The 12090-nt window shown below is 35.5% G+C and overlaps 1 long non-coding RNA gene across 2 annotated transcripts; it reads right to left on the reverse strand.

The window, feature by feature from the left end:
- Positions 1–2638: 2638 nt before the first annotated feature.
- LOC115624277 lies at positions 2639–4264 on the reverse strand. 2 transcript variants are annotated; one of them, XR_003995443.1, is made up of 4 exons: positions 4242–4264; positions 3620–3640; positions 2948–3507; positions 2639–2762 (listed from the first exon to the last, which is right to left on the reverse strand). It is a non-coding gene; the product is annotated as an uncharacterized LOC115624277 (long non-coding RNA). The 2 variants fall into 2 exon arrangements; XR_003995444.1 differs by having other exon boundaries at positions 2654–2800.
- Positions 4265–12090: the final 7826 nt, after the last annotated feature.

Below are 12090 nucleotides of genomic sequence, written 5' to 3' on the forward strand. Positions count from 1 at the left end.
CCGGCATGCCTTCGGTGTTTAAGTTCAGGCTAAATTATTGACTTCCCAGCATTTTAAAATATACAAACATATACATCTTATTTTTGGTTTTAAAATTGAGCTTCAAATTCTATTCCAAAATAATGCACTGTCAAATCAATCGAGAGTCATATAAATACATTCAAATAAATAAATAATACAGATAATAACAAATTGGAAAAATAAACCCAGAAAATCCAAAAGGATATGTTCTACAATGCTTTTTCAGATACTTTAAAACATCTCAAGTAATTTGAAAGAATTATTGTTCGAATATCTTGAGCATTATTTATATTATTGCACAAAAATGTGACCAGCACTTGCAAAATCTAAAATAAAACCTTCTAATTAATCCCCTATAGATGCAATGCACATATGCCAAAGCTTTTTCCAATCCTCGATGCAGTTGGAAATATCCTTCTCTGGAATCGCCTGCAAATCCCTTTTGATCGAAAACCAATTGTTAATACTAGTCGCCTTTAAGTTAATATCCCAATAATTGATTTCAAAATGGGCCTTTAATCCTGCCATAAATATTGGTTACTCCCATAAAAAGCAATAATTTCAAAATAAAGTCACTTAGAGGACAAGAGGCTAAGGTCAGCAACAACAAATCGTTCAAGAATATACCAGCAAAGGCCAAACCAGATACTCCCAGCAACCATAAAGGCAATTGACTGGAAACCTGCTAGTTGGAAAGGAGTTTCTGACAGACTCGTGCGCAACAGTAAGCGAGAAAAAAATCCCAAACAACACACAAATCACAGAAGCTGACGATGTCACCTATCTGAGTATCCAGTCAGACAGACAGATAGACAGACAGACAGACAGACGGAGAGACACACAGACGTCTAAACAGACAAAGACATATAGCAGCCTAAAGCATAAATTCTGCGCTACAACTGACGAAGTAGCAAGAATACGGTTTGAGAAGTTAATGATATGAAAAAATACCCCCCCCCCCCCCACACACACAAAAAAAAATTGGATAAATTGTGGTTTTAACTAATATTTGCTTAATTTGTAAAGTCAAAACAATTTTTATAAACAAGTCTAGCATATGAATATTCATAGCTAGCATTTGAATATTCATAGCTAGCATATGAATATTCATATTCAAAATTTGTTCTGAAATACTTTAAAAATCAAATAAAACTGAGGAATGTTTGTATGTTTGATTTACTGAAGAATATTAAATAATTTGTTTGTTATATAGGCTGGATCATAATTGTTTATACCTATAAATAAAATTATTTAAAATTCCACTTTGCTGTCCTTCGGATTGTCTCTGATATTTAATAAGGGCTTAAAATGTATTGTATTTTATTTATGTCCATATTGTTTTAATAATCACTTTTTCATATTCATTTGTGCAGCGCTGTGAAGTGAACAGTGTTGTAAAATGTTAGCACTTTTGGTAGATTATTCGATTTCTCTATCATTTCTGTGACAATATAATGGCAATATAGGAATATAATGGGAAGAAAATAAATATTTTTTTGAAAGATTACTCACAACCTTTTTTTGTTATATAGACTGGAACATACATAAGTATTTATGCATATAAATAATACTGCTTTATTTTAGACTCCATTCTAAAGTCCTCCGCATGTCCCCCATGCACAATAAATACAAAAGACAACGCTGTCGAGCAAGCCCGACATTCAAATACCCTATATCGGAGCATAAAAAGGATGAAGAAGAGCATAGTGCTGAGGAGTGAAAATGTTTCGCTTATAACTTTTCTTATAATTGACCGATTTGGATGATAAGTGTAACAATATAACGAGTGCATAGTTTGGTTTATATAGCTTACGAAACGTTAATAGTATTGGCGAAATTTTGTAGCAGGGGAGGGTCAAAAAAATAAAATAAACTCGTGTTGCATGGATATTAGGAGAGTCTACATACCAAGTTTGGTGAATGTAGACTCAACCGTCTCAGCAATCCAGGCGTTCATCCAGACAGAGGGACATGGCTGTTTCGATTGGTTAAGAATACATATACTTTAAGGGTTCGGTGATGACTCCTTCTCCCTGTTAGATACTTTGCACAAGCCCAATATACCTTTTCCAGCCTACGAGTATAGGCTAAAATAAATAAAGGCTCGTGAGGCATTACACGTGATTAATGTCCTCAATTGTTCTATTAATTACTTTCCGCATTATTAAACAAAATATATGTATGTATGTATGTATATTCGGGCAGTGTTGTAAAATGCACGAACTGTTTGCGATAACACATTAAAATTGAACCCGTTTGTCGGACAGCAAAGGCTTAATTATTTCATTTTCAATGTCGTTCATCATTTTTGTTCAACTCGTTAGATTGATTGTCCTAGCATTTTCGTGATTTATTTTACGGACTCTAACATTTACAGCTCCCGAGGGGCAAGGAGGGAGGTGGGCAGGGGCCAGGGGACAGTGATTTAAAGGGCACCCGTTGGCTGATTTCAATGCGATTGACCCAAATATAATTAACAGGCTGCGGCCACAGGACCTCAGACACACCAACAACAACAATAAATGCGATTCTGTTTATGGTAATCCAATAAATATTTGCCGGCCCGCCATCGCGCGCGAGCTTTGGGCAATCAATTTTATTTGCAAAACAATTTGTTGTTTGTTATGTTCCCGTTAGTTATGTCCGCCCTTTGGGACGGACGGCCTCGCCTCCTAATGTGAATGCATTGTTATGCTGCTCTCCTTCTGATCCTGGCTCTGCTTCTTCCTTTTTAGATGCTGCTGCAAATTTAAAAGCTCAATTTGTCCATTTATGTCAACTTGTCGGGCGAAGCACAATAAAACGAATTAATAAAATAAGTGGAAGTGGAAGTGGAAGAGGAAGGGGAGGAGAGACACCGAAAGCGGACATGTGAAATATATTCAGCGATTTCTGCATACACTTATGCAGATGCTCAGATACTTACTCGTACATAGATGCTCGGATACTGCTCAGAGTCACTCGGATACTTTAGTTCTGCCACGGCGTTAGCTGTAGATACGGATGCGGATGTGGATGTGGATGCGGATACACCATCATTCATCGCTTATGTTCCGTACGTACTGGTTGTTGTTGTTGTTGTTTTTGTTGTCGCTGTTGCTGCTTCCGCTCTCCTCGGCGCTTCTCAGCGCATATCCCCGCTGCTAACAAATGGCAAAAACTGTCGCTCATTCGCATAAATCCTGACGAATGATTTCAACGCGCTTGCGAATTGCAAAAACTGTAACTCAGAATGGCATGGCGAAGTGAGAGGAGGATGGCTGGGAGCCGCACACACCAAAAGCAATTATATGTACGAATCGTTTTACGAGCCAACAACAACAACGACAACGACAGCAACAACAAAAGCAACAAAATACTATAGAAAAAAAGCAACCGACACACTGCAACTTCTGCTGTCGCGGACGCCAGTGTTGCGCGTTCGTTAGCTTGAATAAAAAGCTAGATCGGCAATAAAAGGCTTATCTTAGTATTAAAGCGGAGTTTCTGGAATCAAAAAAGATTAGGCCAATAAATATTTTAGCAATTTAAGATATTAATAATACTAATAGCTAATTACATTTTACATAAAAAGCTAGATCGGCAATAGAAGGCTTACCTTAGTATTAAAGCGGAGTTTCTGGAATCAAAAAAGATTAGGCCAATAAATATTTTAGCAATTGCAGATATTAATAATACTAATAGCAAATTCTATTTTACATAAATAATTGAAAGTATGTTTTCTATAAACTTTATATTATAATTCTAATTCTAGTATAAATCTATTCTGTTTCAATCTATCCTTTAGCTCTAGCATAACTTTACATTTCTTTATGAAAATTTTCATAACGACCCTTAAAACTTCAACATACTTATTTTTAAACGATATCTTCGTAATATGTAAAACTAATAGTATGCCTTAAAACCCAAGACTCGCTTTACAACAACTCATTCAAAAGACTGCTAGATGATATACTTTAGTCTTTATGGCTTTATGATTTATCTCCGAGTCAGCTGGAGCTCTAATATGCTTTCTTCTCTTGACTGAAAATTATGCCTAAAATATGAGAAAAGCCTTGGTTTTAATACGTTCATACAAGTATCTTGATAGATTAGACATTACGTTAACTCGGAAATTCACCTTATTTTCATTGTGGGACTCTATTAACAGGTGATGTGCTTTCTCAGAATAACCATTTTCCTTTGTATACAATCATATAATTTTGTGTATATCTGTATACCTTTATTTGTATATCTTCAACATTCCGTAGAAAACTTTGAATACAAGATTATGAAAACGTAATTTTGTAACTTATTTGACAAGAAATGCAACTAAACTACTCCAAAATAAAATTATTAATTTCTTTCATACCCAAAGGCCTTTTGTTACTTAAAGATCAGTTTATAAATAAGTAACTAATTTGTCTAACTCATAAAACTATGCTACAAGGCCAGAAATCGGCTTTTAAAAAACTCCAAAGCTGGCGGGAAAACTGCTAAATTGGAAACACTAGCTGTTGCCAGTTCTTCCTTCTCCACCGCCTACTCTTCTTCTAACTTGGCGCTCTTCGCTTTATGCTGACAACAATGCGTTGAAAGCTTGAAAGAAAAAAAAAAAGAGCAGCAAACGTACGCGAGTAAAACAAGCGTTACAACAACAACAACAGCCACCATTTAAATGACAAAGAAATTGCCAACTCAATAAAAGCGACAAGAGAGAGAGCAAAAAAAAACGGAACGAACACGAACACGCCACACATACTACAAGTATATGTATGTATGTATGTACATGCTGGCAACCCCAAGCAGCCATATCCACCATGTAGCGAGAAGGCAGACACACACTCGTACATACTCACCATACTGAACGCGCTGTCGCCCCCAACTCCACCATCATATCATAAAATCAACAGTGGGGAAAAACGTGGTACTGAAACAGAGCGGCAGGGCGAGGTAAAGGCCAAGGCAGAGCAGAGAGAAAGACGCGCAGTGCGAAAATCAAACGATTGTCAATGCGAAAATAAATCGCATTCTTTCATTTTCGTTACGAGCTGAGCGTGGCTGGCGGCGACAGCCCTCCCCAAGGACGACAGCTGCCATAAAAAATTTAGTTTGCCAACCCTGATGAAACGTGCGGCATTTTTATTATATTTATTTCGTTTAAACTCGAGCGCAGCTCATCCCATCCCATTCCATCGCATCCCATCCTAAATCAAATGCAGCAGCACCAGGACAGAGAAATGGCAAAATACGTAAGCGACAGCCATAAAGCATTAATGGAATTTTGTTCTTTAACTTTTCCGCTAGTCATAGAAATGACACACACCACAAGGTGCATCCTAGCATCCAGACTGGACACGATGGCGTTGCCAAAACTCATTTAACTTTATGCTTAATAGTCCTCTGGAGGCACTGTTGGATGTTCGAGCTCCGAAATAATCACACGGCCCAGCTGTCGGTTGATGAGATGCCACATTATCATGCAGCGCCATACGAAACGCTGCATATAAATCAATATAAAATCGAGTACCTAATGGAAGCGTCCGCTGTGAGTTATTTCTTTCCAATTTTGTCTTTGGCCCATTTTGGTTTTGCTTCAAAAAGGCAACTTGATTTCTGATATATTGTGAAGGTCCTGCTTTGTATTTCTTTAAGAGTCACAATGAAATGTAGGTGCCTCTTGAAGTCCTTACGATTTCGCGCAATTAATCGATCGTAAATGAATCCTTGCTTGCTGAGCTTCATACAATTCGAATCGAAAAATTTAACATTTTAACCAGATATGATTATAAAATATAATAAATAAAAATCTATTCTAAAATGGTGACCTGCATTTACTAAAATAATTATAAAGAAATACAAAAAAAATTAAAGAAGCTTAGCTTAAAAATACCCAACAATCGAATTTGAAGAAAAAGGTATGCTAAGTTTCTGGGCAATACTCACCATTTTCCTGACATTTTCCTGGCGTATTTGTTAATAAATAAAATCACTGAATATACATTTCTGTATTAAATTAATACATTTATTTACATTATTTGTATATTTTAATCACTTAATATTCACAGTAGATTTCAGAACCATTTATTTTATTAAAATTCTTATATATACTATAGCATTCAAAGAATTAAGACAAATATTGTACGTACAATGTTTACATGTCATGGTATGGAATTTAATACAAAAAAACTACTTTTGTCTTAGATAATAATACTAATAACAATCAGCAGCTATGCATTTATTCATCCATTTATCTACCCACATACCTATGTATGTACATCCATCTATTTACAAAATATTAAACTGAAAATATTAAAACTCGTACATACCTAATTAAAAATACCTTTCAAATAGTATATATTTATATTATTATCATTTTACATATCTTTTATTCGATCTAGAAAGATGCATAAAATATTATTTTTTTGTTTGTTAATTATTTCAGCCGAAAGACTTTCGTTGCTTTGGCTATAAATTAACATATAGGATTAATTCAAAGTTACAATAATGTAAATAAATAATTCATTAAGTACGCGTTGACATTCTATATTCGAACGAAAAGCTAGCATTTAAAGAGCATTTAACCTGTATTTCTGCATTTAATTACATTAGATTGTTGGAGGGCGGCGGGCTCATATACGCGTACTGTTATTCGTTTTTCAACTCATTTCTACTGATTACCCCATAACGTTTGACTCTGATTTTAATTGCTGCAGCCTGGCAAAAATATATATTTCCTTTATCGCAATTTCTGCTGAATTAAATCTGGCAGACGAGGAATATTTTCTGGCTGGCTGGAAATTAGATGAAACAAAATCAACGAAACGACATTTGTAACTGCCAGCAGAGTTTTCATATCGTTGGCAAGAAACGAACAGGCAAATACGCTAAATAAACAGTGCGGCAACATGCGGCGTATACTTAATGTCAGGCCCACCTATAAACGTCATCATAACAGGCGCAGGCACAGGAACAGGCACAGGCTCAGGCTCAGGCAACAACAAAAGCAACAATAACAATAACAGCAACAACAATAGTAGACCATGCCGTCGAAATCATTATTTATGTATGGAAACGTGCCAAGCAGGTTTTTGTTTCGCATACTTTACACACACACACACACACACTTACATACTCTCAGTACAGCTGCAGACGCCATGAAGCAGTGCCTTCCCCCCACCCCCTCCCCATTCCCTGCTCCAAAACTGCTTGACTGTGTCTATGGAGCGCGTCTGCAGACTACGGCAACGGGCTCAGCATTTACAGCTTGTCTTTGCCTTTGTGTTTGTTTGTTGTTACTGTTGTTATTGTTGCCCTGCCGTGCTCCAATTGTTTTTGTTGCCTTGCCGCTCGCTTGGCACTTTACGTAAGTTTTTGCTACCGTTATGCCATTTGCCTGTTGTGATTTTTTCCCTCAGATTTACTCCCCTCACACTCTCTCGCTCTCTCTCTCTCTCTCCCTCTCTCTCATGCATGCAGGCTGCTTTCATTCATTCGCTGCTGTGGCTCTTACATACATATCTGCTGTCTGTTGTTGTTGTTGTCGCTCTTTCTTCTTTGCACTTCTCGCGCTTCGTTCCTTCGTTCGTTCGTTAAGTGACGCCAACTTTTACGTGCGTCTGAATTATTAATAAACGTTAAAAGGCACCGCCAATTGTGAGCGTCTGTACTTGAACACTTTACCTGTGACCCCACAGCTCACCGCTCACCGCCCACCGTCCCCCGATCCCCTCTCCCCAACGACCGCCTAGGTTCGTGTCTGTGGCAACGCCTGCGTCATAGTTGAGTTGATGTTTTATGTGCTAAGTAGTTGGTAAGTCACCTGCGACAAGTTTGCTGAAAGCTTAACGCCACTTCTCTCTTTCTCTCCAAAGATTTAAACGGTAAGTCAGATTCAGAGTCCGCGTCAAAGTTGGAGTCAGAGTCGGAGTCGGAGTCTGTGTCTGTGTCTGGACACGATTTAGTGTTGTTTTGTCAGGGCCGAAATGGCGTACAAGACACTGGTTGCCACAAATTTAATGTACGGTAAATTAGTGTAAATATGTAGGTGTACATAAGGACAATGTAGGCATAAAGTGAGGCCACAAATTCCTGAAACTTGACACGCATATAAATCATGGATGTATGTATTGTAGCTACATTGTTGGGCAAACGACGACATGTCCACCTATAACTGGGCAATTACTTATCTCATTGTGGACGTTGTTGCATGTTCTACATACTCGGTCCTCTCCCTTTCAGCAAATATCCATGCATATGAGATGCTGTAAATGGTTTGTGTGGAAAGGATAGAGGCTGCTGTAAGCCATAGAGCGCGAATATAGAAAAGCGAGTTCGATTTAAAATACACATTTAAATTACAAATACTAGTAGAAGAGAAACTCTTAACATTAAGTTGCGTAAAGGATTTAAGCATATTTGTTATTTATTAAATAAATAAAACCTATGCTGTGCCTGATCTGAATGTGTATTTTTTTCGGGTTACAGTCCTCAGTCTGCTCCCAAAGACAGCCTTTATTTCAATCTTAATGAAAATACAAGTAGAGGGAACGCAGATTTCCTACCTTAGTTCAGAATTGCATTTAATAATGTTTGATTGGTATTTTCCTGGCCTAATCCGAACTGGTGATGAATTAAAAGAATACTCAATAAAACAATGGTTATGAAGTGTTCAGAATTGCATTTAATAATATTTGATTTGCTAAAGCAAACAGGTGGCGAGTTATAAGAAAACTGAATAAAAACAATGGTTGTGATGTAATATAATTATTATTTGGCAACTCCACATTACATTTTAAGCAAATTATTTATCAGAAATTTATCTATATTTTTGTATCTGTGGAAAATCATGACAAACTTTTTCTATTCGTTATAATCGTATGTATATTTATACTTTCGAATTAACATCCTTAAAAATTGTACATTTTTCCGTTTTAATGTTAATACTTTTATTTAACAGATGAAAAGTGTATTACAAGTTTGATATTTTTGATTAAAAGTCAATGCTTTTATGAGCCTTTTATATTTTAAATCATTTTCTTCATCATACTCAGATAAATAAAAGGCCGTTCGTGAATATTATTTATTCTTAAATCGATTTGTTTTCCGATATCGGTACTTTTCTTTATGAAATAAAATGTGGAATACAAGTGTGACAAAAGACAAAATTGATCGTTTTGTTTAGAAAAGTAATAAAGCCTAATACAGGTATTACTCTTTATATTAATCTTTTATTCAAATTAAATATCCATAATAATAATAAACTGTAAGGAATTGCTATTGACTGACATTTGAATTCACTTTTGGCTGCATATATAAGTCTTTTTTAATGTTATTTACATTTTTTTATTTTCAAAACTGTTTCAAGATTAAAACTATCGATGCATTGTCAAAGGTTTCATATTTTACTAAAACGGATTGAATGAAAGTTGTAATACTTTAAGCCACTTTCCACATATAGTTTTCATCAACAAATATTTAATATTTATTCATTCATAAATGTATGTATCAATAGACCGTAATACATAGTTCGGAAATTCTTCAATGTTCCGTTTATTACTGTAAGTTAAACATTTCCAGCAACTAAAAAAAATCTTGTTTCGAAAAGAGCACATTATTCAATTTATAAGCACATTTATTAAACCACAAACGCGTATAAATCTTTTATGAAATATTTTTCTTTCACTTAAAAATAAATTCCATTGCCGGCGCACCTCGAGTATTTTAAAGTTTTCATGAAAAACTTCCGGCAAATTATAATTTGTTGCCGTTGGGCAAGTAAGCGACCGAAACTTTTATCGTATATTTTATGTGTTATTTTTTTGCTCTTCTTTTGTTTTTATTAAAGAAAGGACACACGCACAGACACCCACACACTATCACTGGCTTGTTGTTTCTTTCTATCCTGTGAGATACCTGTAGAGACGAGCTTCTGATAATCGACAATGGCATCGGGATGCACCTTAAACAAAAGCCCGGAACTACAGGGTAGGTCACGGGAGCGTTTTCTAATTTTCCACTCTCCACTGCCGTTGCGTTTTATTGGCATTGTCCAGCGCGATGGCCATCATTATCGTCACGTGCCCGTGTGGGTCTGCTCTCGACTTTTGGGCACATAAAACACAATTATCTGGCAAATGCAAATGCCCAAAGCATTGTCCCACAATTCATTTCGACAATAAAAACAATGCGTTTCGTTTCGGTTTGGTTTGGTTTCGTTCGGTTCGCTTCATAGATAAATGCGACGCACCTTTCAAATGCACAGGACGACAAAAAGTACAACTGCCATAAATAGAAGAACGACAAAGTTTTTTGCAACGTATCTGCTTGGGGCGTTGAAAATTTCGAAAGTAAAATAACAATTTCGAAAAACAACGCAAACTTCTGGGTAACACACAAAAAAGGTGAAAGAATACGAAATACTCGTCGTTGCAAAACTTTGTCCATCGTTTGTTTCAAGTTGTTGTACTCCATTGTTTTTGTGTTGTTGTTGTTGTTGTTGCCACTGGACAGAGTCCGTCCGAAATCGAATGAGCAGATGTGCTGCGTCTCCTCATGCCGTCCACTCCTCCACCCTCACCTCCACCTGTGTCCATCTGCTCCTTTTCCTACCGCATTTAATATTTAAATCGTATGCATTCTTAACCAAGAGCAGGAAATGACAGGAAATTCTGAATATATGTATAGAGTGTGTGCTTGTGTGTGTGTGAGTGTGCGTTGTAAAGTTCATAAACAGAAATCATAATTTAAAAACATTATACAATACATTTGCATAACTGTGGCACACACACACTCGTAATGTGCAATTAAATGAAAATGAACTTGTTATTTATGTTTTCCCACTATCAGCCACTACTCGAGTCATGCCGTGCCGTGCCCTGCCGAGCCTGTTTACAGGCCACAATGTTCCATTTTCCACACTTACTTACCACATCCTGTCGCCATTGCCATCGTACTGTATCGCATTACGTATACGCCCAGCTGCATTTTAGTTTTCATTTTAATCTGCAATTTACAGCAAAATTGTGTGATTCTGTTTATTTATGACACTCTCTGCAAATGCGCATAATGAGCTCTACATTCAACTCAGCACGAGTGCCTACAAATGATATGCTTAAAATATATTTTATAAGCTTGTTGGTGGTTTTGCTGTCTTTCTATTTATATTGTATTTGCGAGCAGGCATATAATTAAATAAATGTCAAGGAATAACAGCAAAAAATGTATTAAAAATTGCTTTAATTTAGCAGCTGATACGAGCTGTACGATTTATTAGAGAAGATTATTATACTAATCTTTAACATAAATATCAAATACAAATTGATAAAAATAAAAAAATAACAATAAAATGAGGCATGCATTTAGTTATACCTGCTTTAAACATGTACGATTTATTAGAGAAGATTATTATACTAATCTTTAACATAAATATCAAATACAAATTGATAAAAATAAAACAATAAACAAATAAAACAATAACAATAAAATGAGGCATCCATTTAGTTATACCTGCTTTAAACATATTACTCAATAGGCATAATTTAATGATACTAATTATGCCTATTGAGTGTGGACTTTAAACAGGAGTTTAAGAAAGGACTCATTAATCACAGTTGGCTGCTTAAAACAATTTTACAAGACTATTTTTTTTATAAACTCTCCAATAAGTTTCTCTCTATCAGCTACAAAATTTCACTAAGCTTTTCATTATTTGTAGATTGTTGAAAATGTATAATTATCTATTTTTAAATATTTATTAAGTGAAACCAAAAGGTTCTAAATTTGTTCAATTGAAGCCGAAATAAATTTGAATTAATTTAATGTTGAAACTATAAAGCTTAGTATAGCTACAGAAAATACAAGAACTTTAGCTGATTAGGAACAATTCTATTTTAATTCTTGCTCTCTGCCAAGTAACTCCAATTCTTGTATATTATAAAAAAAGGAAAACAACATTCTCAGAGTTTTAGTTCAACAATGTGCAAGCACTATTCCACTGCTAATAGGAAACTATATGCTCTATTTTAGCAAACAAAAACAAATGCAAATAAATGTAAATTTACATTTAAATGAAAACTATAAATTATATGA

Source organism: Scaptodrosophila lebanonensis, unplaced genomic scaffold (genome assembly GCF_003285725.1).
Source record: "Scaptodrosophila lebanonensis strain 11010-0011.00,11010-0021.00 unplaced genomic scaffold, SlebRS2 tig00000053-arrow-pilon, whole genome shotgun sequence".
Classification (NCBI taxonomy): domain Eukaryota; kingdom Metazoa; phylum Arthropoda; class Insecta; order Diptera; family Drosophilidae; genus Scaptodrosophila; species Scaptodrosophila lebanonensis.